This window comes from Pan troglodytes, chromosome 12 (genome assembly GCF_028858775.2).
Source record: "Pan troglodytes isolate AG18354 chromosome 12, NHGRI_mPanTro3-v2.0_pri, whole genome shotgun sequence".
Lineage (NCBI taxonomy): Eukaryota > Metazoa > Chordata > Mammalia > Primates > Hominidae > Pan > Pan troglodytes.
Window position 1 is genome coordinate 28,270,318 of NC_072410.2, and position 24,220 is coordinate 28,294,537.

General features: G+C 41.9%; 1 pseudogene; it reads left to right on the forward strand.

Moving 5' to 3' along the window:
- LOC104007873 (ankyrin repeat domain-containing protein 18A-like) overlaps positions 1–24,220 on the forward strand; it is a 57,597-nt pseudogene that overhangs the window by 7,481 nt on the left and 25,896 nt on the right.

Sequence of the window (24,220 nt, forward strand, 5' to 3'; positions counted from 1 at the left end):
AAAGAAAAACATTTATTTTGTTCATGAACCTGTGGTTTGAAAAAAGCTTAGCCAGGACAGGTCATCTCTGCTCCCCTCAGCTTCCCTAGGAACAGCTGATCAGCTGGGGAAATGGAATCATCTGAAGCTTTGCTCACCCATATGTTTGATGGTTGATGCTGGCCATTGGCTGGAACCTTGGTTAGAGCAGGCAGCGTGAACATTGACACTGACACTCCCAGGCTGTCTCTGTGGCCTGATCTCTCTCACAATCTGGGGCCTGAGTTCAAAGGGAAAGCAGTCTGAGATAGGGAAGCCACGTGATATCCCTTTTACTGCATTCTATTCATTAGAAGGAAGTCTGTAAGGATTGCCCATATTCTGTTTTTTTAATGGGATAAATATAGCTTCTCTTTTGTTTTAATTGACATGTGTATACATAACTTTGGCCAATAGAGTTGATATTTTGATACATGTATATAGTGTGTAATGATCAAGCTAACTAGCACATTTACTACTTCAACCATTTTTCATTTTTTGAATTGTGAACATTCAAAATCATCTGGCTTTTTAAAAATATACAATAAATCATAGTTAACCATATCCACCCTACAATGCCACAGAACACCAGAACTCATTCCTCTTATCTAACTGTAATTCTGTATCCCTTAACCATCCTCCCCTCCCCTACCTCTGTGAGCTTTTTTGTTGTTGTTAAGAGACAGGGCCTTGCTAGTCTAGTCTGGGCTCTGGGCAACTGTAGTCACCCAGACTAGAGACAGTGGCTTGATCATAGCTCACTGCAGCCTCAAACTCTTGGGCTCATGTGATCCTCCCACCTCAGCCTCCTGAGCAGCTAGGATTATGGGCATGCACCATTGCATCTGTCTGATTTTTGACTTTGTAGAGCTATCTACCTATGTTGTCCAGGGTGCTCTGGAACTTTGTCCTCAAGTGATTCTCCTGCCTTGGTCTTTCAAAGTGCTAGGAAATTACAGGCAATAGCCGTGTTGCCCAGCCCTCAGTTTTTCTTTAGCTCCCACACATGAGTGAGACTGTGCAGTGTTTATCTTTCTGTGTCTGCACTTAACATAACATCCCTCAGACTGATCCACATGGCCACAAATAATGGGATTGAATTCCTTTATATGGTGAATAGTATTCCATTGTGTTTGTGTGCCACAGTTTTTTGTCCATTCATTTGGTGATGGACATGCAGGTTGATTCCATACATCAGCTATTGTGAATAGTGCTACAATAAACATACAAGTACAAGTATCTTTTTGATCTATTGTTTTCTTTTCTATTGCCTGAATACCCAATAGTGGGTTTGCGGGATCCCTTGGCAGTCCCATTATTAGTTTTTTGAGAAACCCTCATGTTGTTTTCTATAGTGGCTGCACTAATTTACCTTCCCACCAACAGCATGTAAGAGTTTACTCTTCTCTGGAACCTCACCAGCATTTGTTATTTTTTTGTCTTTTCAATGATAGCAATTTATTCAAATTGAAGCAAGATTGTATCACATTGAAGATTTGATTTGTATTTCCCTGAGGATTAGTGATACTGAGCATTTTAAAATTTATTTATTGGCTATTTGTATTTATTTTTTCTAAAGAAAAAGTATAGTTAGATATTTTGCCCAATTTTGAACTCAGATTTTTTTTTACTGTCAAGTTTTTTGAGTTTCTTGTATATTTTGGATATTAGTCCCTTATTAGATGAATGGTTGACAATATTTTCTCCCATTCCACCGGTTTTCTCTTCACTCAGTTTGCTGGGCAGAAACTATCTTAATGTAATACCATTTGTCTATCATTTGGTTTTTGCCTATGCTTCTGATGTCTTACCCATAAAAATCTTTGTACAGCCTAATGTCCTCAAGCATTTTTCCTATATTTACTTAGAGTTAGTTTCATAATTTTGGGCCTTACATTTCAGTCTTCAATCAATTCTGAGTTTATTTCATTATGTGCTGTTACATAGGAAGCTAGTATCATTCTTCTCCATATGGATATTTAGTTTTCTCAGTGCCATTCATTTGAAGAGACTGTCCTTTCCCCAGTGTATGTTCTTGGCACCTTTGTCCAAAATCAGTTGGCCGTAAATATGCGGATTTATTTCTGGGTGTGTATTCTATGGCCTTTACCCCAAGAATCATTACTTCTTAAAATGCAATTCAAATTAGCATGAAACATTTGCAGTTTAAGGAAGGGCTTATGGCATCAGAATCCTTATTTACAGGATTCATTATTTTGTGTTTTTTTGAGATATGGTCTTTGTCTGTCATCCAGGCAAAGTGCAGTGATGTGGTCATAATTCATTGCAGCCCTGAACTCTGGGTACAAGCCATCCTTTTGCCTCAGTCTCCCAACTAGCTGGGTCTACAGGCATGAGCCACCATGCCCAGCTAATTTAAAAAAAATTTTTGTAGACATGGGGGTCTCACTATGTCGCTCTGGCTGATGTCAAATTCCTGGCCTCAAGTGATCTTTCTGGCACAGGCTTTTAAATTGCTACAATTACAGGCATGAGCCACCATGCCTAGTATAGAGTGTTATATTATTTTCAAAGTCTTATTCTGAGAGCCATTTATTGACTTTGGCCTAAATAACTCAATATGATATCTCTGCAACTTTTTTTGACATATTATGAGGAATGATAATGAGGGAAGGTGGTTAGACACTTTTTACTAAGAGATAACTTAAGTGCCATCTAAGGAGGAACAAAAATGAATTATCAGAAAAATAAAAGTAAGATGAAGTGCAAAAGTTCTGTGGCAAAGATGATAGTAAATAATATATTTCTGTGACTCATGGTAACTTTAACTTTGTTCTTAAAATTCTGAGTAATTTAAGGGTTCACATTTGAAGAATCCACTGCATTACAGATAACATTTTATTGCAAGTAAATGCATTTCAAAATTTGCTATTGGTTTTGTATTAGATTATTCTCAGCCTACTTCATTATCAAGCTATATTATTTTATTCATGCAGTTTGATGATCTTACAGCAGAGAAGGAAGCTTTATCTTCAAAATGTGTCAATTTGGCTAAAGACAATCAAGTTCTTCAACAGGAGTTTTTATCTATGAAAAAAGTACAACAGGAATGTGAAAAACTTGAGGAGGATAAAAACATGTTGAAAGAAGAAATATTAAATCTTAAGACACATATGGAAAACAATATGGTAGAACTTAGTAAACTACAAGAATATAAATCGGAGCTAGATGAAAAGGCAATGCAGGCAGTAGAAAAATTAGTAGAAATCCACTTACAGGTTAGTTTTTTAAATCAGGTAAGTTTATCTGTAATGTGCTTTCATTTATTTCACCACAAATTATATTTTGGATATGTATATATTATGTTTCCTCTGCCTTTCTTGCAGCAATTTGCTTTGTAGAGTTCTAGAAAAAAAAATGACATCTGTTTTTTCTTTTAAATATTTACATTTCCATTATTATTATAACAAAATCAATCTTTCAGAGTAACGACTCACTGTGGAGTCGTTTGATGATTAAGATCAGTTGGCATAAGAAAAAATTGTGATTTAGAAATTATGTGACACTTTTGAATTGGTCATAAGCTACGTTCATTAATCACTTTTTTAAATTATGAATGGATTCTATTACTTTTTATATGACCAGATTACATTAATACTAACATAATTATGATTTTGAATTTTTATAAATCAGACAATTCTGAATTCAGTTATTAGTTTTGATATTGCTGATAAATATTTTAAGCTTCAGCCTCTTTTACTAACATATTCAAAATCACTCTTTGAATCACTGACTCAAAATGAAAGGCAACAAACATACAATAATTAGGTTATAATTGTTTTAAAAGTGTATTCTTTTCCTTTGTTTTAGGAACGAGCACAATATGAAAAACAATTGGAGCAGTTAAACAAGGATAATATGGCTTCACTAAATAAGAAGGAACTCACACTTAAAGATGTGGAATGTAAATTCTCAGAAATGAAAACTGCTTATGAAGAGGTTACAACCGAATTAGAAGAATATAAGGAAGCCTTTGCAGCAGCATTGAAAGATAACAATTCCATGTCAAAAAAATTAATGAAGTAAGTCAAAACGTACACTCATAGAAAATGAATTCAGCTCATTAATTTGTTTTGAAAACATAATTTTTAGTGAGATGGCTTCAGGAGATTAGTAGGAAGTGAATGCTAATCTAATAATGTAATTTCAGAAAATAATGTTAGTAAATAATCTTACCTTTAAAATGTTAGTCAAGGATAGTTTCTGTCCCATTTCTTTCTCTCTCTCTCCCTTTTTTTTTTTTTTTTTTTTGCTTTTGTATGGCTTTTTTCCCCTGAAAAGTCTCATGTAGTTAACCTGATCTGTTAGTTTTTGTCACTAAGTATTTTTGAAGCTTTATAATTAATAAAGTGATCTTGTTATAAAATTGCTTGTCAGAATTTCCCTAAATAGAAATATTAATGAGTTTAATTTATTTTTTGGTAGATCACAACCTAAACCCAAAGTGTCAAGTGGTACTGCTACTCTGGGCACAATCTTTTTTGATTGTGATCTTTAGTATTACCACTAGAGGGTGCCTCAAGAAAGACTATTTGTGAACTTTAAAGTAGTTTTTTCCAATTCTGTGAAGAAAGTCATTGGTAGCTTGATGGGGATGGCATTGAATCTGTAAATTACCTTGGGCAGTATGGCCATTTTCACGATATTGATTCTTCCTACCCATGAGCAAGGAATGTTCTTCCATTTGTTTGTATCCTCTTTTATTTCCTTGAGCAGTGGTTTGTAGTTCTCCTTGAAGAGGTGCTTCACATCCCTTATAAGTTGGATTCCTAGGTATTTTATTCTCTTTGAAGCAATTGTGAATGGGAGTTCACTCATGATTTGGCTCTCTGTTTGTCTGTTGTTGGTGTATAAGAATGCTTGTGATTTTTGTACATTGATTTTGTATCCTGAGACTTTGCTGAAGTTGCTTATCAGCTTAAGGAGATTTTGGGCTGAGACAATGGGGTTTTCTAGATAAACAATCATGTCGTCTGCAAACAGGGACAATTTGACTTCCTCTTTTCCTAATTGAATACCCTTTATTTCCTTCTCCTGCCTGATTGCCCTGGCCAGAACTTCCAACACTATGTTGAATAGGAGCGGTGAGAGAGGGCATCCCTGTCTTGTGCCAGTTTTCAAAGGGAATGCTTCCAGTTTTTGCCCATTCAGTATGATATTGGCTGTGGGTTTGTCATAGATAGCTCTTATTATTTTGAAATATGTCCCATCAATACCTAATTTATTGAGAGTTTTTAGCATGAAGGGTTGTTGAATTTTGTCAAAGGCTTTTTCTGCATCTATTGAGATAATCATGTGGTTTTTGTCTTTGGCTCTGTTTATATGCTGGATTACATTTATTGATTTGCGTATGTTGAACCAGCCTTGCATCCCAGGGATGAAGCCCACTTGATCATGGTGGATAAGCTTTTTGATGTGCTGCTGGATTCGGTTTGCCAGTATTTTATTGAGGATTTTTGCATCAATGTTCATCAAGGATATTGGTCTAAAATTCTCTTTTTTGGTTGTGTCTCTGCCAGGCTTTGGTATCAGAATGATGCTGGCCTCATAAAATGAGTTAGGGAGGATTCCCTCTTTTTCTATTGATTGGAATAGTTCCAGAAGGAATGGTACCAGTTCCTCCTTGTACCTCTGGTAGAATTCGGCTGTGAATCCATCTGGTCCTGGACTCTTTTTGGTTGGTAAACTATTGATTATTGCCACAATTTCAGCTCCTGTTATTGGTCTATTCAGAGATTCAACTTCTTCCTGGTTTAGTCTTGGGAGAGTGTATGTGTCGAGGAATGTATCCATTTCTTCTAGATTTTCTAGTTTATTTGCGTAGAGGTGTTTGTAGTATTCTCTGATGGTAGTTTGTATTTCTGTGGGATCGGTGGTGATATCCCCTTTATCATTTTTTATTGCATCTATTTGATTCTTCTCTCTTTTTTTCTTTATTAGTCTTGCTAGCGGTCTATCAATTTTGTTGATCCTTTCAAAAAACCAGCTCCTGGATTCATTAATTTTTTGAAGGGTTTTTTGTGTCTCTAAAGAGCCCGCATCGCCAAGTCAATCCTAAGCCAAAAGAACAAAGCTGGAGGCATCACACTACCTGACTTCAAACTATACTACAAGGCTACAGTAACCAAAACAGCATGGTACTGGTACCAAAACAGAAATATAGATCAATGGAACAGAACAGAGCCCTCAGAAATAACGCCGCTTACCTACAACTATCTGATCTTTGACAAACCTGAGAAAAACAAGCAATGGGGAAAGGATTCCCTATTTAATAAATGGTGCTGGGAAAACTGGCTAGCCATATGTAGAAAGCTGAAACTGGATCCCTTCCTTACACCTTATACAAAAATCAATTCAAGATGGATTAAAGATTTAAACGTTAGACCTAAAACCATAAAAACCCTAGAAGAAAACCTAGGCTTTACCATTCAGGACATAGGCGTGGGCAAGGACTTCATGTCCAAAACACCAAAAGCAATGGCAACAAAAGCCAAAATTGACAAATGGGATCTAATTAAACTAAAGAGCTTCTGCACAGCAAAAGAAACTACCATCAGAGTGAATAGGCAACCTACAACATGGGAGAAAATTTTCGCAACCTACTCATCTGACAAAGGGCTAATATCCAGAATCTACAGTGAACTCAAACAAATTTACAAGAAAAAAACAAACAACCCCATCAAAAAGTGGGCGAAGGACATGAACAGGCACTTCTCAAAAGAAGACATTTATGCAGCCAAAAAACACATGAAAAAATGCTCATCATCACTGGCCATCAGAGAAATGCAAATCAAAACCACTATGAGATATCATCTCACACCAGTTAGAATGGCAATCATTCAAAAGTCAGGAAACAACAGGTGCTGGAGAGGATGTGGAGAAATAGGAACACTTTTACACTGTTGGTGGGACTGTAAACTAGTTCAACCATTGTGGAAGTCAGTGTGGCGATTCCTCAGGGATCTAGAACTAGAAATACCATTTGACCCAGCCATCCCATTACTGGGTATATACCCAAATGACTATAAATCATGCTGCTATAAAGACACATGCACACGTATGTTTATTGCGGCATTATTCACAATAGCAAAGACTTGGAACCAACCCAAATGTCCAACAATGATAGACTGGATTAAGAAAATGTGGCACATATACACCATGGAATACTATGCAGCCATAAAAAATGATGAGTTCATATCCTTTGTAGGGACATGGATGAAATTGGAAACCATCATTCTCAGTAAACTATCGCAAGAACAAAAAACCAAACACCGCATATTCTCACTCATAGGTGGGAATTGAACAATGAGATCACATGGACACAGGAAGGGGAATACCATACTCTGGGGACTGTGGTGGGGAGGGGGGAGGGGGGAGGGATAGCATTGGGAGATATACCTAATGCTAGATGACGAGTTAGTGGGTGCAGCGCACCAGCATGGCACATGTATACATATGTAACTAACCTGCACAATGTGCACATGTACCCTAAAACTTAAAGTATAATAAAAAAGAAAAGAAAAAGAAAAAAAAAAAAAGACTATTTGTGTAACATTTTCAAGATGTTACAGAAAGGCATCCTTGTGAAATAGGGAATAATTATTAAGGAATTTAAAGAAGTGTAATTCAGAAAGTGGTTAAAAAATAACTAGAAATACCATTTGACCCAGCAATCCCATTACTGGGTATATACCCAAAGGATTATAAACCATGCTGCTATAAAGACACATGCACGTGTATGTTTATTGCAGCAGTATTCACAATAGCAAAGACTTGGAACCAACCCAAATATCCAACAATGATAGACTGGATTAAGAAAATGTGGCACATATACACCATGGAATACTATGCAGCCATAACAAATAATGAGTTCATGTCCATTGTAGGGACATGGATGAAGCTGGAAACCATCATTCTCAGCAAACTATCGCAAGGACGAAAAACCAAACACCGCATGTTCTCACTCATACGTGGGAATTGAACAATAAGAACACATGGACACAGGAAGGGGGACATCACACACCGGGGCCTGTCATGGGGTGGGGGGAGGGGGGAGGGATAGCATTTGGAGATACACCTAATGTTAAATGATGAGTTACTGGGTGCAGCACACCAACATGGCACATGTATACATATGTAACAAACCTGCACATTGTGCACATGTACCCTAAAAAAGTATAAAAAAACAAAAAACAAAAAACCTTGTTCAGCCTGAAAGGGTGTGTGGAAGGCAGAAGGAAAAACCCCACCTCTAGTGCCTTGGTCACAGTGCTGGGGGCTAATTGCCTTCAGACATGCTTTAGTTCTTTTTGATCATCAACCAACCAATCTAGTTCTCCCCCAGGAGTTGTTGTTCTGAATTATTCCTCAGAGCCAAATGGTTAATTGTTCCTAGATAATGGGTGAAATGCACAAGGGTGAAACCTAAAATTTGTTTGCTAAACACAAGTATTCCTAGATTTTTTTGTTGTAGTTCATTTTAGTTTTCTTAACCTACATTAAGGAGTACAACATGATGTTTTGATACAATTATTTCTAGTGAAGTGGGTCTTATAATCAAGCAAATCAACATATTCTTTTCCCACATTGTTACCCTTTAAATACGAGTATTTCTAATGGAATCTTCAGAATCTCACAAGTAGAGCCCTTTTAGAAGGCAGCAAGTGTTACCTGTTGAGCCATACATCACTGATAGCCATTTCTCTTTCCTGTCTACTTTGTACTGCTTGTTCAGTATAAATTACCTTAGAAACACAGGTGCTTCTTTAGAATGATGTTAAAATTATAATTGCTTACCACAGGTATGCTCTCACACATCTTCGGTGTGAAAACACTGTTGAGTGGATAATTTGGTTTGCTCTCAGGGCAAGTTTTTAAAAACTGCAAGTCATTAAGAATCATTAGAGGAAAAATGAAATACTAAGCGTTTGTCTTTGCTATCTTTACAGATCGAATAAGAAAATAGCAACGATCAGCATGGAGCTCCTTATGGAGAAAGAGCGGATGAAATATTTTCTCAGCACTCTTCCTACAAGGCGAGACCCAGAGTCACCTTGTGTTGAAAATCTTACTAGTATAGGACTCAACAGAAAATATGTTTTCCAAACACCCATAAGAATTCCTATTTCAAGCCCACAGACTTCAAATAACTTCAAGAACTCCTTGACTGTGGTTAGTTACATGACCGTTTCTCTTTTGGGTTTCATTTCTCTAATATAATTCTTGTTTTTAATTTGGTGAAATACTGAGTTCTGTTGACTTATGCATGTTTAGTAAAGATCATAATTAGCTGTGTTAACACAGAAAGAAAATGGGAACTTTACATTTTTTAATTCCCTGGAGCTCTCATTGTCAAGAGATACCCGTTTACTAACTTTATTCAATAAATGTGACTAAACTGACACATTTAAAATGTCTTTAAAAGCTGCATTTAAGTTAGGTTTTAGAAATTGCATATTATTGCCTGATAACTGATGATATGGTTTGAGATGCTTTGGCTTACTCTCTAATTGATTATAGTTTAGCTGTGGTTCATACTGCCCCCCCCCCCCCGCCTTTTTTTTTAATTGAGACAGTGTTTCACTCTATTGCCCAGGCTGGAGTGTTATGGCACCATCTTGGCTCACTGCAACCTCCACCTCCCGGGTTCAAGCAATTTTCCTGCCTCAGCCTCCCAAGTAGCTGAGGCTACAGGCACCTGCCATTACACCCAGCTAATGTTTGTATTTTTAGTAGAGACAGGGTTTCACCATATTGGCCAGGCTGTTCTCAAACTCCTGACCTTGTGATCTGCCTGCCTCAACCTCCCAAAGTGCTGGGATAACAGGCATGAGGTACCGCATCCAGCCCATGTCACTTTTAAAGTTTCTTTGCACCGGCCAGGTGTGGTGGCTCATGTCTGTAATCCCAGCACTTTGGGAGGCCGAGGCAGGTGTGTCACAAGGTCAGGAGTTCAAGACCAGCCTGGCCAAGATGGTGAAAGTACAAAAAGTACAAAAAAAAAAATTAGCCAGGTGTGGTGGAGAGCACCTGTAATCCCAGCTACTAGGGAGGCTGAGGCAGAGAATTGCTTGAACCCAGGAGGCAGAGGTTGCAGTGAGCCGAGATTGTGCCACTGCACTCCAGCCTGAGTGACAGGGTGAGACTTCATCTTGAATATAAAACATTTTTTAAAAAGTTGATTTGCACTTGTCTCAACTCTTCCCACCCATAATCACAACTGAATGATTGGCATCCAAACAGTTTACCACATATAGATGTTTATTATTTAGTAGAATCCAAAATAATTGCATTTTATGAATTAAACAAAACACTAAAATGTTCATTTCCATTTTTATGTTAAAAGCTTTGTGCTTGGCCAGGTGCCGTGGCTCACACTTATAATCCCAACATTTTGGGAGGCCGAGGCAGGTGGATCATCTGAGGTCAGGAGTTTGAGACCAGCCTGGCCAACATGATGAAACCCATCTCTACTAAAAATACAAAAATTAGCACGGCATGTTGGCAGGCATGTGTAATCTCAGATACTCGGGAGGCTGAGGCAGGAGAATCACTTGAACCTGGGAGACAGAGGTTGCAGTGAACCAAGATCATACCACTGCAGTATAGCCTAGGTGATGGAGACTCTGTCTCAAAAAAAAAAAAAAAGGTTTGTGCTTTTCTTACATAAGAGTACATCCTCTGACTATAAAAATCCTAGAAGAAAACCTAGGAAATACTCTTCTGGACATCATACTTCTCAATTAATTTATGGCTAAGTCCTCCAAAGCAATTGCAAGAATAACAACAATTGACAAGTGTGATCTAATTAAGCTAAAAAGATTCTGCACAGCATGAGAAACTATCACAGGATTAAACAGACAGCGTAAAGAATGGAAGAAAATATTCACAAACTATGGATACAGCAAACGCCTATTATCCAGAATCCATAAGAGACCTAAACAAAAAAACAAGCAAAAAATAAATAACACCATTAAAATGGGCAAGGAACATGAACAGACACTTCTCAAAATAACACATGTAAGTGGCCAACAAACATATTAACAAATGCTTACCATTGTTAATCATCAGAAAGGTGCCAAACAAAACATCAGTGAGATACCATTTCACACCCATCAGAATAACTTTTGTTAAAAAGTAAAAAGAAAACAAAAAAGATGTTGGGGAAGCAGTGGAGAAAAGGGAACACACACCATTTTTGGCAATGTAAATTAGTTCAGCTACTATGGAGAGCAGTTTGGAAATTAAGAACTAACAATGACCGTTGGATGCAGCAATCCCATTACTATACTAGGGGTATACCTAGAGGACAATAAATCATTGTAATAAAAAGATGCATGCACATGTGTGTTCATTGCAGCACTATTCAAAACAGCAAAGACATGGAGTCAATCCAGGTGCATCCAAGGCAGATTGAAAATCCAAGGTAGATTGGAAAGTTCCATATATACCATGGAATACTATGCAGCCAAGAAAATAACAAAATCATGTCCTTTGCAGCAACATGGATACAGCTGGAATCCACTATCCTAAGCAAACTAACACAAACAGAAACCAAATATCTCATGTTTTCACTTACGTGGGAGCTACACATTGGGTGCACATTGTCATAAACATGGGAACAATAGACACTGGGAAATAAGAACAGGGAGGGACAGAGTGGGCCAGGGTTGGAAAACTACTTATTGGGTCCTATGCTTACTACCTGTGTGATGGGTTCCACTGTACTCCAAACCTCGGCCTCCCTCAGTATACTCTTGGAAGAAGCCTACACAGGTACCATCTTAATTTAGAATACAAACTAGAAAAAAAGAAACAAACAAAAAAAAAACAAGAAAAATTTACTATTAAAAAAGTTTACTATGAGTAGAGAATAGAAATTTCTTTTTAAGATAAAATTTATTGATGTAAAAAAATGGATTAAACTTGTATAAAGGGCAGAGTTTGCTAAGAATTTCAAAGCAATGCATTCATTGCAAAAGATGACTTTAATTATTTAATTTTTTTTTTTTTTTTTTTTTTTTTTTTGAGACAAGGTCTCACTCTGTCACCAGGCTGGAGTGCAGTGGTGCAATCTTGGCTCACTGCAACCTCCACCTCCTGGCTTCAAGCAATTCTCCTGCCTTAGCCTCCCGAGTAGCTGGGGCTACAAGTGTGCACCACCATGCCCAGCTAATTTTTGTCTTTTTAATAGAGACAGGGTTTCCCCATGTTGGCCAGGATGGTTTCGATCTCCTGACCTCATGATCTGCCTGCCTTGGCCTCCCCAAGTGCTGGGATTACAGGCATGAGCCACCACACCTGGCCATTGTTTAACCTTTGTACTAATAACACTACCTTTCTAAAATCATGTATATGCAATAGACCAATATTAACTGTATTTTTGTCCGATTACTCTAAACAGCATTACACAGATGCATCCTCTGTTATCTAAACTTAAAATAAGTAGAAATTTTACTTTATTTATGTGATTATTTTTCTATTTAAGCAAACTTCAAGTTATGTCTAGTTGCTAAAAATACTAAAGGCCACATTTTGTAAGTGATACATTATTTGCATGATAATGTTTCTTGTTTAACTTAAACATTATTATTATTTTTACTTATTTTAGATGGAGCCGGACTATGTAGAACAAATAACTAGAGAAACAAAGAGAAGTATGTTGCCAAAATTTATTAATTACATTTAGGTTTATTTTAGAAATAAAGTGTAAATAACAAATGGCATTCCTTTTCATTGTTTGGTTAGTAGATACTATGTCAAGTATTTTTTATCTTACACACATCTAATGCGAGATGTGAAAACAAAATCTTTCACAGAGAAGACTGTACTTATGCACCATAAATTCATCATGTTCCATAGCTTAAAAAATTCCCAAGAAGTCTATGCATCCATTTTTTCCTGGCTCTACACTTTCTTAAGTTTTGCCATTCTCATGGAACTGTCAGCCAGCACACTGAAACGATTCTCAGAAAACAAAGCCATCACCAAGTTCTCAGGGTTTTGGTAGAGATTGAAGGCCAACAGACCTGAGACTCATTTTGAAATCCTTAGCTGGGCAATAACCCTTCATAAGCAGTCACTTGACAGGTGACATTTTAAATCTCCTGTCATTTACTGTGTCATTGGCTTACATCTGTTCTCAGGAAAAGTTCCAAATTTTTCACCATGAAGTAAAAACACCCACATCAATGTGATTCTTGTCAAGTTACTCAGCCTTGCTTCTTGCCACTTACCTCACTCTGCCCTTTGCTCTAGCACCAAAGTGGACAGAGTAGAACTCCGCAGGGCTCTTCCTCACCTCAGACTCTTGGCCTTCACCTCTTCCCTCTATCTGGCAAGCTTTTCCTTGTCCTTCAGGTATCAACCTATGTTATCTCCTCCACCAGAAAGCCCATGATATTGACATAAAAGTGGGATAGATGTCCCTTTTGTGTGTTCCAGTAGTGCCCTGCTGTATACCTGTCATAGTATCTATGACACTATGTGGACCTTGCCTGCCTGTCTGTTTTTTTAGGTTATAGCATATGACTGTTGAGAGGTGGCCCATACCATCTTCATCTTGGAATTCCAGTGCTGGTTCTAGGACCTTAGCACGTGGCTGTTGATTACATGAATGAAGAATGAAAAACCTCTGATATTTAAACACAATAGAATTAATGTCGTGTAAATTATTTAATAGTAATTTTATGTTGTAAATGTACATACATATTTCTCATTCTTACTAACTCTGATAAAGTTCTCAACCCTTTAGTATTTAAACTCACATTTAGTTAACTGAAGTGTTTTAGGTAAAGAACATAATTCTTTCTTTTTCTTTCCAGCTGTTGCTGTGTTGGACACTTGCTCCCATCTACTTACTTCTCTATAATCCACTGGTAAGCCACATCTAATGAAGAGAATGTTTAACCATAAAGTCTTAAGGAAAAATTTTATTATTTAAAAGATTATAAAACTTTATTACTGGGCTATTTACACAACATTTTAATTGTTTCTCATAAAATATATAACATTACAATGTTTACTGAAGTAGGATGTTTTTGTATCACATGTATGGTGATAATTTATAGGGTAATTTAAATGATGTTTTTTAGCCTCCTTAAGTTTTAAGTGGATCTTGCAAATGAACACCAGTATTATTGAGTTTGACGTACTCAAATTGCCCAAATGTCAGCTGTTTAAACAGCCAAACAACCAAGTCATCATTGATACTTTAGTAAAGGTCATCGAAGGCTTCTTTGCATTTTACAGCTTTTACTACTTAGGGGAGTTAAGGAGTACCTGCCAGGCTTGTCCATGCTAATGTGACAATTTTCTTTTTGTAGTTGAACCGTATTTTGTGGGGAGATATTTTGAGGCTCTGTAAATATCCAGTTACTCCTCAGAACCCACTAGATTTAGCATTTCATGGATGACTTGTGTTTGAACAATTATTACTATGATGGTTGCCAGATGATTATTTTCTTCTCTTCTTTGCTGTACATGGAGAAGTAAAACCAATAAATAACTGAGAAGGGAAAGCTCATGATTCTGGTGCTCCCATTCCCCAAGATTAGGCCAGTGGTAGACATTTCAAGCTGACTTCATGTCTTTTTTATTTGTCCTTATTACTCTGTCAGCACTTTTTTAGTTTCTGGAACAAGATGTTCTAAGCTCATCTTGTATTTTCTCTGCTCCAGCCATGGAATGAGTGATTTTTCTTAGAAGCAGAGGTGGAGCCACTGAGGAAGCACAGGCGAGCCCTCCCCAGCACGTGCTCACTGGTCCCCAACAGAAGAACCGCTGCCGCCTCCATGAGGTACCAAGAAACTAGCAAAGGGCCTTCTGGCTGTCTGGGCACAGTCCTCAAGTGGTCCCTGGCTCAGCCTCAAGGGTTCTGCATTAGTCTTCCTGTAGCCTCTGTGCTGTGTCTGTAGATCGGGACTCTGTGGGAAGGGCCCTGGGAGGCCCAACAGCACAAGATGTCTCATCTGCCAAATGTCCCTGCCTTCCTCCCACTCTGACACTCAGGAATAGGCTACATGGCATGTCCAGGCAGTGCCAGGCCACCTCACTATCTCCTTTAAGATTGGCCCAGAGGGCTTTTGGGGTGAGTGTGGAGCTGGGCACCTGGAGCCTGAGGCCAACTGTCTCTCCCTCTGTCTTGGAGGAAAAGCCATGTCCCAAAAAAAACCCCAGGGCCTGACCTCTGGGCACACATACAGGGAGGGATGGTCTGTGGGCTGAGGGGGGCATTGTAATGAGACTTTGAGCACGCTGCTCAGGGGCCTTGTCAGTGGACCATGGTCAGGGGGCCTGGTCATCAGGACCTAGTCAGTTGGGACCTGGATAGTTGTGGCCTCCTCAGTAAAGGCCTCATCAGTGGGGACCTGGTGACCTAGTCATTGGAAGCCTGGTCCATGGGGACCTGGTCAGTGGTGGTCTTCTTAGTGAGGCCTGATGGGTTGGAACATAAACAATGAAAAACTGGTTGGTGGGGCCTATACAGTATACTAGGTGCCTGGTCAGTGTGGGGCCTTAGTGGCTTGGAGCCTGGTCAGTGAGTGCCTGGTCAGAGGGGGCTCGGTCAGCTGGGGACTGATCCATGGAAAATTGTTGAGTGGGGGTCAGGTGAGCAACAACCTGGTAAATTGCGGTCTTGTCAGTGGGAACCTGGTCAGTGGGGACCAGGTCAGTGGGAAATTGGTCAGTGAGGTCTGGCCTATGAGGCCTATTAAGTGTGAGCCTGGTTAGGAAGACATGGTCAGTGGGGACTTGGTCAGTGGGAACTGGTAAATGGAGGAGTGGTCATTAGAGGCCTCATCAGTGGGAACCTGGTCCTGGGCAGCTGATCAGTAGGAACCTGGCCAGCTGGCCACTGTGTGACCTCAGGCAGGGGGTTTGTCTGTGGAGTCTCCTTGCCTCCATCTGCAGAGAAGGTGAGTCAGGGCACCTTGGAGGGTGGCTGGAAAGAGAAGGTGAGAAGATGTGTCGAATCCAGCACTGCTTGGCCGACCTACAACTTTACACATGACCTGTGTTTCACCTAGAGGGGGTGCCAGCCCTCTCTGCTGTGCCTGGTGCCCCTCCTCTGTCTGCATCCCCAGGACCACCATGGGTGGGGAAGGCAGAGATTGGGGAGCACCTATAGAAGCTCTAATGCTGGCCATGAGCCCTCAGTGATGACCTGGGTGCACCCGTGAGTGGAGAAGCTAGGCCTGGCCAGAGAAGCAGGAGAAACACACACACACATAAGTGCACACATATACAGGCACACACACATGCACAAACACACTGCATCCACACATGTCAGTTCAGGGGATAGAGGACATTGACTCTGGGCCCTGTTGACCCATGCAGGCTCCCATTGTGGTGGGTTGTGTCACCCCACAATGTCACTGTTGCTAAGCCCCCATCGCCTCTGTGTTGTGGAGCAGTTAGAGACACACAGCCGTGTCTGTGAGTGGCTCTGCGTGAAGGACCATTTTCTAGGTGAGAGGCACATCTCAACACAGCTGACTGATCAGACTCAGGTGAGTGGACCTGCTCTCTTCTCTTTCTCCTGGCTTGGGGACAGTCGCTATCAGGTGGGTGGTTTTGACCTCTGGGCAGCTGCTGAGGGTAATCCCTGAACACTCACTGGGTGCCTATTCTGTGCTGACAGTCATCTCATTTATCCTCGCAGCAATTCCATTCTGCATCTTTTCTGATCACCCCCGTGATGACCCAGGACAACCCCATCAGGCCCTCTCACCCAGGCCCAGTCCAGCTCCATGATAACCAAGAAGCAGGTCCAGAGACAACCACCCTTCATGGTGCCTGCATCTGACCCCCCTTGGTGGGAGTGACCAGCACAACATGGAAGAAGCCAGGGCAGCATGCAGCCAGCTGCCCTGCAGCCCCAGATGGCTCCTAGGCCTTGGGAAGTCATTCTCAAAGGGGAAGCTGGTCATTTTGAGGTCCCTGGAGGGAAGGGTGAATGTGTCATCCCAACATCCCTGGAAGCCAGAAGCATGCCATACATCTTAGCCAACCTGTGTAACAGAGGCCCCCTCCTGGGGCACAGGTCCCATACCTAAAGGGTCCTGTCCCAGTTGAACCTCATCCTGAGTCCTGGGAGGGGAGGAGCATCATGGGCCTCCCTGCAGCAGCCAGGATTACCACCTAGGGGACTCAGCCTTCTGTAGTCCTGGCCAGACTTAGAATTTGGCCCAAGACAAGACAAGCTCACTCAGAGCAGCTTGTCAGTACCCGGGGCCTGTGCATGCCAGGTAAGTCCAAGCTGGCTTAAAGAACAACTGGCCACCTCTGCAAGGGTGTGCCAAGAGCAGGTGGACCAGCCACCAACCTCACCCACTCAAGGAAAACAGGGATGGCCAGGTTCCCACAGCCTGAGTGACCACCACCTGACAGCTGATGGAGTGGAGGCCTGAGGAAAAACAGATGGCACTGGGGCCCTACCTCTAGGGCAGAATAACTGATTTACTCTGACTGGCAGCAAGTGAGGTTGGTGGCTGGTCCACCTGCTCCTGGCACACCCTTGCAGAGGTGGCTGGTTGCTCTTTGAGCCAGCTTGGCCTTGCCTGGCATGCACAGGCCTCAGTGCAACAACTGTGCTGCAAATGGAGCCACATATAGGAAATGAGCAGCAGGCTCAGGAGCAGGGTGTGCGCTGCCTTTGGGGCTCCAGTCCATGCATCAGGGCTCCTACAGCACTGTGGGCTTCTTGGGTGCCAAGAGGCAGACCACAGGCCCTCTTGAGGAGGCTTCTGTGTTCAAGTGCAGAAAGGGCCTAATCTGGTGGATGAACCACTAGGCCAGCTTCTAGTGCCACATCTTTTGTCACTTCCTGATGTGCCCCACCAGCACTGAAGAGACAGCCTGGAGACAGGGCAAGAGGAAGGCTGAGAAGGATGAGATGGTGAGTGCCAGATTCTCCCTGGCCCTGAGCCCACCCCCAGGGTGACACTCAAACTTTAGGAGTGGGAGAGCAAGATTGACGGCTTCAAGTGCTTCACTAAGAAGATGGACAACAGGGCACTCAGCTCAACTTCACAGCCAATGAGTTGACATGCAAGCAGGTGATGGTGACAGGCTTTGAGAAAGAGCATCAGAAAGCTGCCAGTTCTTCAGCCTCAGCCAGGCCTTGGAGCTGGACCAGGCCATCCACTTCACCACAGATGCCTTCAACACTGTCAGTGAGCTCTTTGCCAATCAGCCCAGGCAGGACCTGGACCCAGTCATGGACCTGTTAGTGCTGTCTCAGGGACACCAGACCAACATCCTGAACATCATCCACATACACAAGGAAGTTCTTACCAAAGTCACGGAGGGCAGGCAACATGTGGCAGAAGGGAAGACAGCGATGCAGAGGCTGATGACGTCAGAATCACAGGAACAGGAATTCTTTCACCACTTCAGTGGAAATTCACCACTTCCATCCAGTTTGAATGAGAGACATGAAATCACAGATGCAGCATTTCTTGCAACAAGAGATACAAATTTTTCAAAAAGTCATCCAGTAATCGATAGCGTTGAATGACTAGATATTTGATTGTGGACTGTTTCCAGTTCAAGGATACTTTCTACACAGAATAATAACACTAGCAAAGAGCTAGTGCCAGCTATCCGTGGTAGCACAAGGATGGTTTTGTGCTCAACTGAAATCCAGCTGAATACAGAATTGTGTAGGAAACAGTTAATATGGTGATAGAATAGAAACAGTAGCAAACATGAACCAAATCATGCCATGAATGCCTAAACTACCATTGTAAATTTTGGAAGAATGATCATACCACTTTACTGCTTTTTGAAGTATGAATATTTTAGTGTATATGCTGTAGACCACAAACCGTATAAAGAGTCTCAAATAAGTTGGCTGGATAAAGCCTGCTGTGCATGTCTTTATACTCAAAGACTGATGATGCAATTCGAATATGTGTCCCCACCAAATCTCATATTTAATTATATTTCCTAATGTGGAAGGTGGATCCTGGTATAAGGCGATTGATTTATGAAGGCAAATGTCTCATGAATGGTTCGGCACCATCCCCTTGTACCATCCTCACAATCATGAGTGACTTCTCCTGAGATCTGGCCACTGAAAACTCTACGTCACCTCCCTACTCTGCGTGTTTTCCTCTTGCCAAGTGAGACAACTCACTCTTTCTTTGCCTTGTACAAAGATTGAAAGATTTCTGAGGCCTCCCAGAATCAGAAGCCCTGTGCTTCCTGTCAACCCTGCAGAACCATGAGCCAATTAAACCTCTTTTTCAAAATGAATCAAACAGAAAATGGCAAATGACGATTGCAGCATTGCTATAAACATACCTGAAAATGTGGAAGCAGCTTTGTAACTAGGTAATGGGCAGAGGTTGGAAGAGTTTGGAGGGCTCAAAAGAAGACAGATGCGAAAATTTTTGGACTATCTTAGAGACTGGTTAAATGGTTGTGATAAAAATCCTGGCAGAAACATGGACAGTGAAGGCCAGGTTGAGGAGGTCTCAGATAGAAATAAGAAGCTTTCTGGAAAACGTCTTCCTTTTGAATATGGAAAGCTTACACAATGCCTGTACCATCATTATACGTTAGAAGCTGTGAACTTGCTTTTTATTTCAGAGGCTCGTAGGAAAAAGAGACTGTAGCCTTGACTCAGATGAGACTTTGGACTTTGTAAGTTTGAGTTAATGCTGAAATGAGTTAAGACTCATTCTGGCAAGGCATGATTGTATTTTGCAATGTGAGAAGGACATGACGTTCATGGGGTCAGGGACAGAATAATATGGTTTGTCTCTGTGTCCCTATCAAAACCCATGTGGAATTATACTCCCTAATGTTAGAGGTGGGGCCTAGGTGGAAAAAGATTTAGTTATAAAAGGGTATGGGTAGATTCTTCACGAATGATAAAGGACCATCACCTTGATGCTGTCCTCCTGATAGTGAGTGAGTTCTCATGAGATCTGGTTGTTCAAAAGGCTGTGGAACCTCTTTCCTCACTCTGTCTTCCTCCTACTCCTGCCTTAGGAGATATCTCATTGTCTTGGCTTCTCGTATAATTAGGAGGCTTCTTGATTCCTCCCAGGAACAGAAGACACTATGCTTCCTTCACAGCTTGCAGAACAGTGATTCAATTAAACCCCTTTCATTTACAATAATACAGAAAATTAGAACTGCAGAGAGAGCTGTGAAATATCTTCAAGGCCTTTTTCCCTTTGTCTTGGCTATTAGCACAGGGCTTCTTTATATGCAAATTTCTGAAGTCTTCTTGAATTTTTCCCCTTAAATGGGGTTTTGTGTTATTGCTACATAGCCAACCTGCTATAGAGACACCTGAAAAAGTAGAAGCAGGCTCAGTAGTGGGTAGCAAACAAAGATTGGGAGGGTTTGGAGGGATTAGAGCATGACAGAAAGATGAGGGAGTGGGAGGAAGTGATTTAATCATGGATGGGCAGGGGTGGGTGTGGACGGAAAAAGGGGTGGGTAGGGTGGGAATGAGTAGGCTGGCTGTAGGGTGGTGGGAGGGTGGTGGGTAGTAGGAAGGGGGAGTAGCCTGCTGCAGAGGCAGAGCCTCATGGAAAACCATTACTAGGGCAGTGCACCTGTGGCTTTGCAGGTTTGAGCCCCCATGGCTGCTCTCATGGACTGGACCAGTGTTGAGTGCCTGTAGCTTTTCCACACTGAGGGTGCAAGCTGTTGGTGGGTCTCTGAATCTGGGATCTGGAGGGTGGTAGCCCGCGATGTGGGGGCTCCAAGTCCGTATTTTCCTTCTGCAGTGCCCTAGTAGAGGTTTCCCAAGAACTCTGTGTCTGCAGCAGGCTGCTGCTTGGAAACAGTGGGAGGTGGGGGTGGGAGGCAGATCCTTCACCAATGGTTAAGCACCATCTTCTTGATGCTGACCTAGTGACAGTGCGTTTTCATGAGATCTGGTTGTATAACAAGGTGTGGCACCTCTTTCCTCTCTGTCTTGCTTCTACTCCAGCCATATGAAACATCTCCTTGCCCCTTGGCCTTCTGGTATGGTTGTGAGGCTTCCTGAGACTTCCCAGAAGCAGAAGCTGCTATGCCTCCTTTACAGCCTGCTGAACCATGAGCCAGTTAAACCTCTTTTCTTTATGATCATACAGAAAATTAGTGCTATGAAGTGGAGCTATGAAGTGCCTTCAAGGGCCTTTCCCCTTTTCTTGGCAACCAGCACTCAGCTCCTTTTCATGCAAATATCTGAAGCCTTCATGAATTTTCTCCCTGAAAGTGGACTTTTCTTCTTTTACCACACTGCCAGGTTATGATAAAGATAGCTGACAGTGTAGAAGCAGGTTCAGAAGTGGGTAAAAGACAGAGGTCAGGAGAATTGGGAAAGCTTGGAAGACAGCAAGATGAGGAAAATTTGACCACTGTAGAAAATTGTTAAATACTTGCGATCAGAAGGCTGACAGAAGGATAAACACTGAAGTCCAGACTCAAAAGGTCTCAGATGAAAATTAGGAATTTCCTGTGAACAGGAGCCAAGGTTACATTTGATTGGCCTTAGCAAAGAACGTGGCTGCACGGTGACCCTGCCCTGGAGATCTGTGAAACTATGAACTTGGGGGTGATGATTCAGGATGTATCTGGTGGAATGAATATCTAGGCAGCATAGCACAAGAGGTGTCCTGCCTGCACTGCATAGCCTGTGTTCTTATGTGTGACCTAAGAAATGATTTCAAGTTGGAACTTCTATTTCAATGAGAAGTGGAGACCTAAAGTTTGGAAAATCTGCAGCCTGGCCAAGTGGTCAAAAAGAAAAGCTGATTTTCAGGGGGAAAATTCAAGACGGCTTAGGGTATCTGTATAAAAAGAAGCCCAGTACAAATAGCCAAGACAATGGGGAAAAGGCCTTGAAGGCATTTCAGGTTCCTCTGCAGCAGCCCTTGCTGTCACAGGCCCTAGGGCCTGGCAGAGAAAAATGGTTTCCTGGGGAAGCTTCATGGCCTCATTGCTCTGTGCACCCTCAGGACACTGCTGGCTGCATTCCTGCAGCTCCAACTCCAGCCATGGCTCAAAGATGCACAGGTACAGCTTGGGTTACTGCTTCAGAGGTGGCTCCAAGCCTTGATGGTTTCCATATAATGATAAGCCAGCAGGTGTACAGAGTAAGAGACTAGAGGCTTGGGAGCCTCTGTCTAGACTCCAGAAGATGCACAGAAATGCCTGGATGTCCAGGAAAGAAGCTTTTCCAAGAGGCAGGGCCTCTTGGGAAACCTCTACTAGGGGAACAAAGAAGGGACATATAGGATTGAAGCCCCCACACAGGGAGGCATCATTCTCCAAAACCCAGATTCATAGACCCACAAACAGCTTGCACCCTCAGTATGGAAAAGCTACAGGCACTCAACACCAGCCCTGTCCATCAGGGCAGCTGCAGGGGCTGAACACTGCAAAGCCACAGGTGCAGATCTGCCCAAGGCCTTGGGAGCCCAGCCCTCACACCCCTGTGCCATGGATTTGGGACAGGGTTTCAAAAAGGATGATTCTGGAGCTGTAGGATTGAGTGACTGGCCTGCTGGGTTTTGGACATTTATGTATCCTATGAGTCCCATCTGCGTTTTGTGCTTCTTTCTAGCAATTCTTTTTTCTATTGGTTGAGAATGCTTACCCATTGCTTGTACAATCATTGTACCTTGGAAGTAGTTAAGTTGCTTTATAATTCAGAGACTCATGGCAGAAGGGACTGTAGACTTGTCTCAGATAAGACTTTGGGCTTTGGACATTTGAGTAAATGCTGGAATGTGTTAAGATTTGGGGGACTGTAGGAAAGGCATCATTGTATTTTGCAATGTGAGAAAGACATGAGATTTGGGGGACCCGGGACAGAGTAATATGATTTGGCTCTGTGTCTCTCCCAAAACTCATGTGGAATTTTAATGGGGAATGTTAAAGGTGGGGGCTGGTGGAAGGTGATTTAATCATGGTGGAGAGTGGAGGTTGGATGGGAGGGATGGGGAGAGTTGGAGGGTATTGAGGGGGTGGGAAGAGTTGGGAGGGATTGTTTGGTTGGGGTTATGGGTAAAAGGCAGGAGTGGGGGTGGATCCTTCACAAATGATTAAACACCATCTCCTTAATGCTGCCCTTCTGAGAGTGAGTTCTCTTCATGATTTTGGAGATGTGAGATTGAATGAACACTGTCCTGCTGGGTTTTGGGTGTGCATTGGGCCTATGGTCCCACTTGTGTTATTTTTCTTGGAAATTTCTTCCCTTTGGATTGAGAAAACTTACCCAATACCTGTACCATCATTGTACCTCGAAATAAATGAATGCCATTTTAACTTCAGGGACTCATAGGCAGAAGAGACTGTGTAGCCTTGTCTCAGATGAGACTTAACTTTTCACATCTGAGTTAATGCGAGAATGAGTTAAGGCTTTTGGAAACTTTTGAAAAGGCATGATTGTATTTTACTGTGTGAGAAGTGCATGAGATTTGGGGGGATCAGGGTCAGCATAATATGATTTGGCTGTGTGCCTCTAGAAAAACACACGTGGAATTATAATCCCAAATGTTGGAGGTGGGGCCTGGTGGGAGATTATTTAATCATGGATGGGAGGTGTGGGGGTGGGAGAAAAAAGGGGTGGGTAGGGTGGGGAAAAGTAGGCTGGCTGTAGGGTGGTGGGAGGGTGGTGGGTAGTAGGAAGGGGGAGTAGCATGCTGCAGAGGCAGAGGCTGATGGAAAACCTCTACCAGGGCAGTGCACCTGTGGCTTTGCAGGCGTTAGCCCCCATGGCTGCCCTTATGGCCTGGGCTGGTATTGAGTGCCTACAGCTTTTCCATACTGAGGCTGTGAACTGTTGGTAGGTCTATGAATCTGGGGTCTAGAGGATGGTGGCCTCCTGCATAGCAACTCAAAGCCCTTGTTTTCCTTCTGCACTGCCATAGAACAGGATTTCCAAGAGGCTCTGTCTCTGCAGCAGGCTTCTGTCTGGAAACAATAGGGGGTGGAGGTGTGTTGTGGGGTGGCTCCTTCACCAATGGTTAAGCACCATCTTCTTGATGCTGACCTAGTGACAGTGAGTTCTCATGAGATCTGGTTGTATAACAGGCTGTGATGCCTCTTTCCTCTCTCAGTCTTTCTCCTACTCTTGCCATATGAAACATTTCATTGCTGCTTTCCTTATGGTATGATTGGGAGGTTTCCTGAGTCTTCCCAGAAGCAGAAGCCACCATGCTTTCTT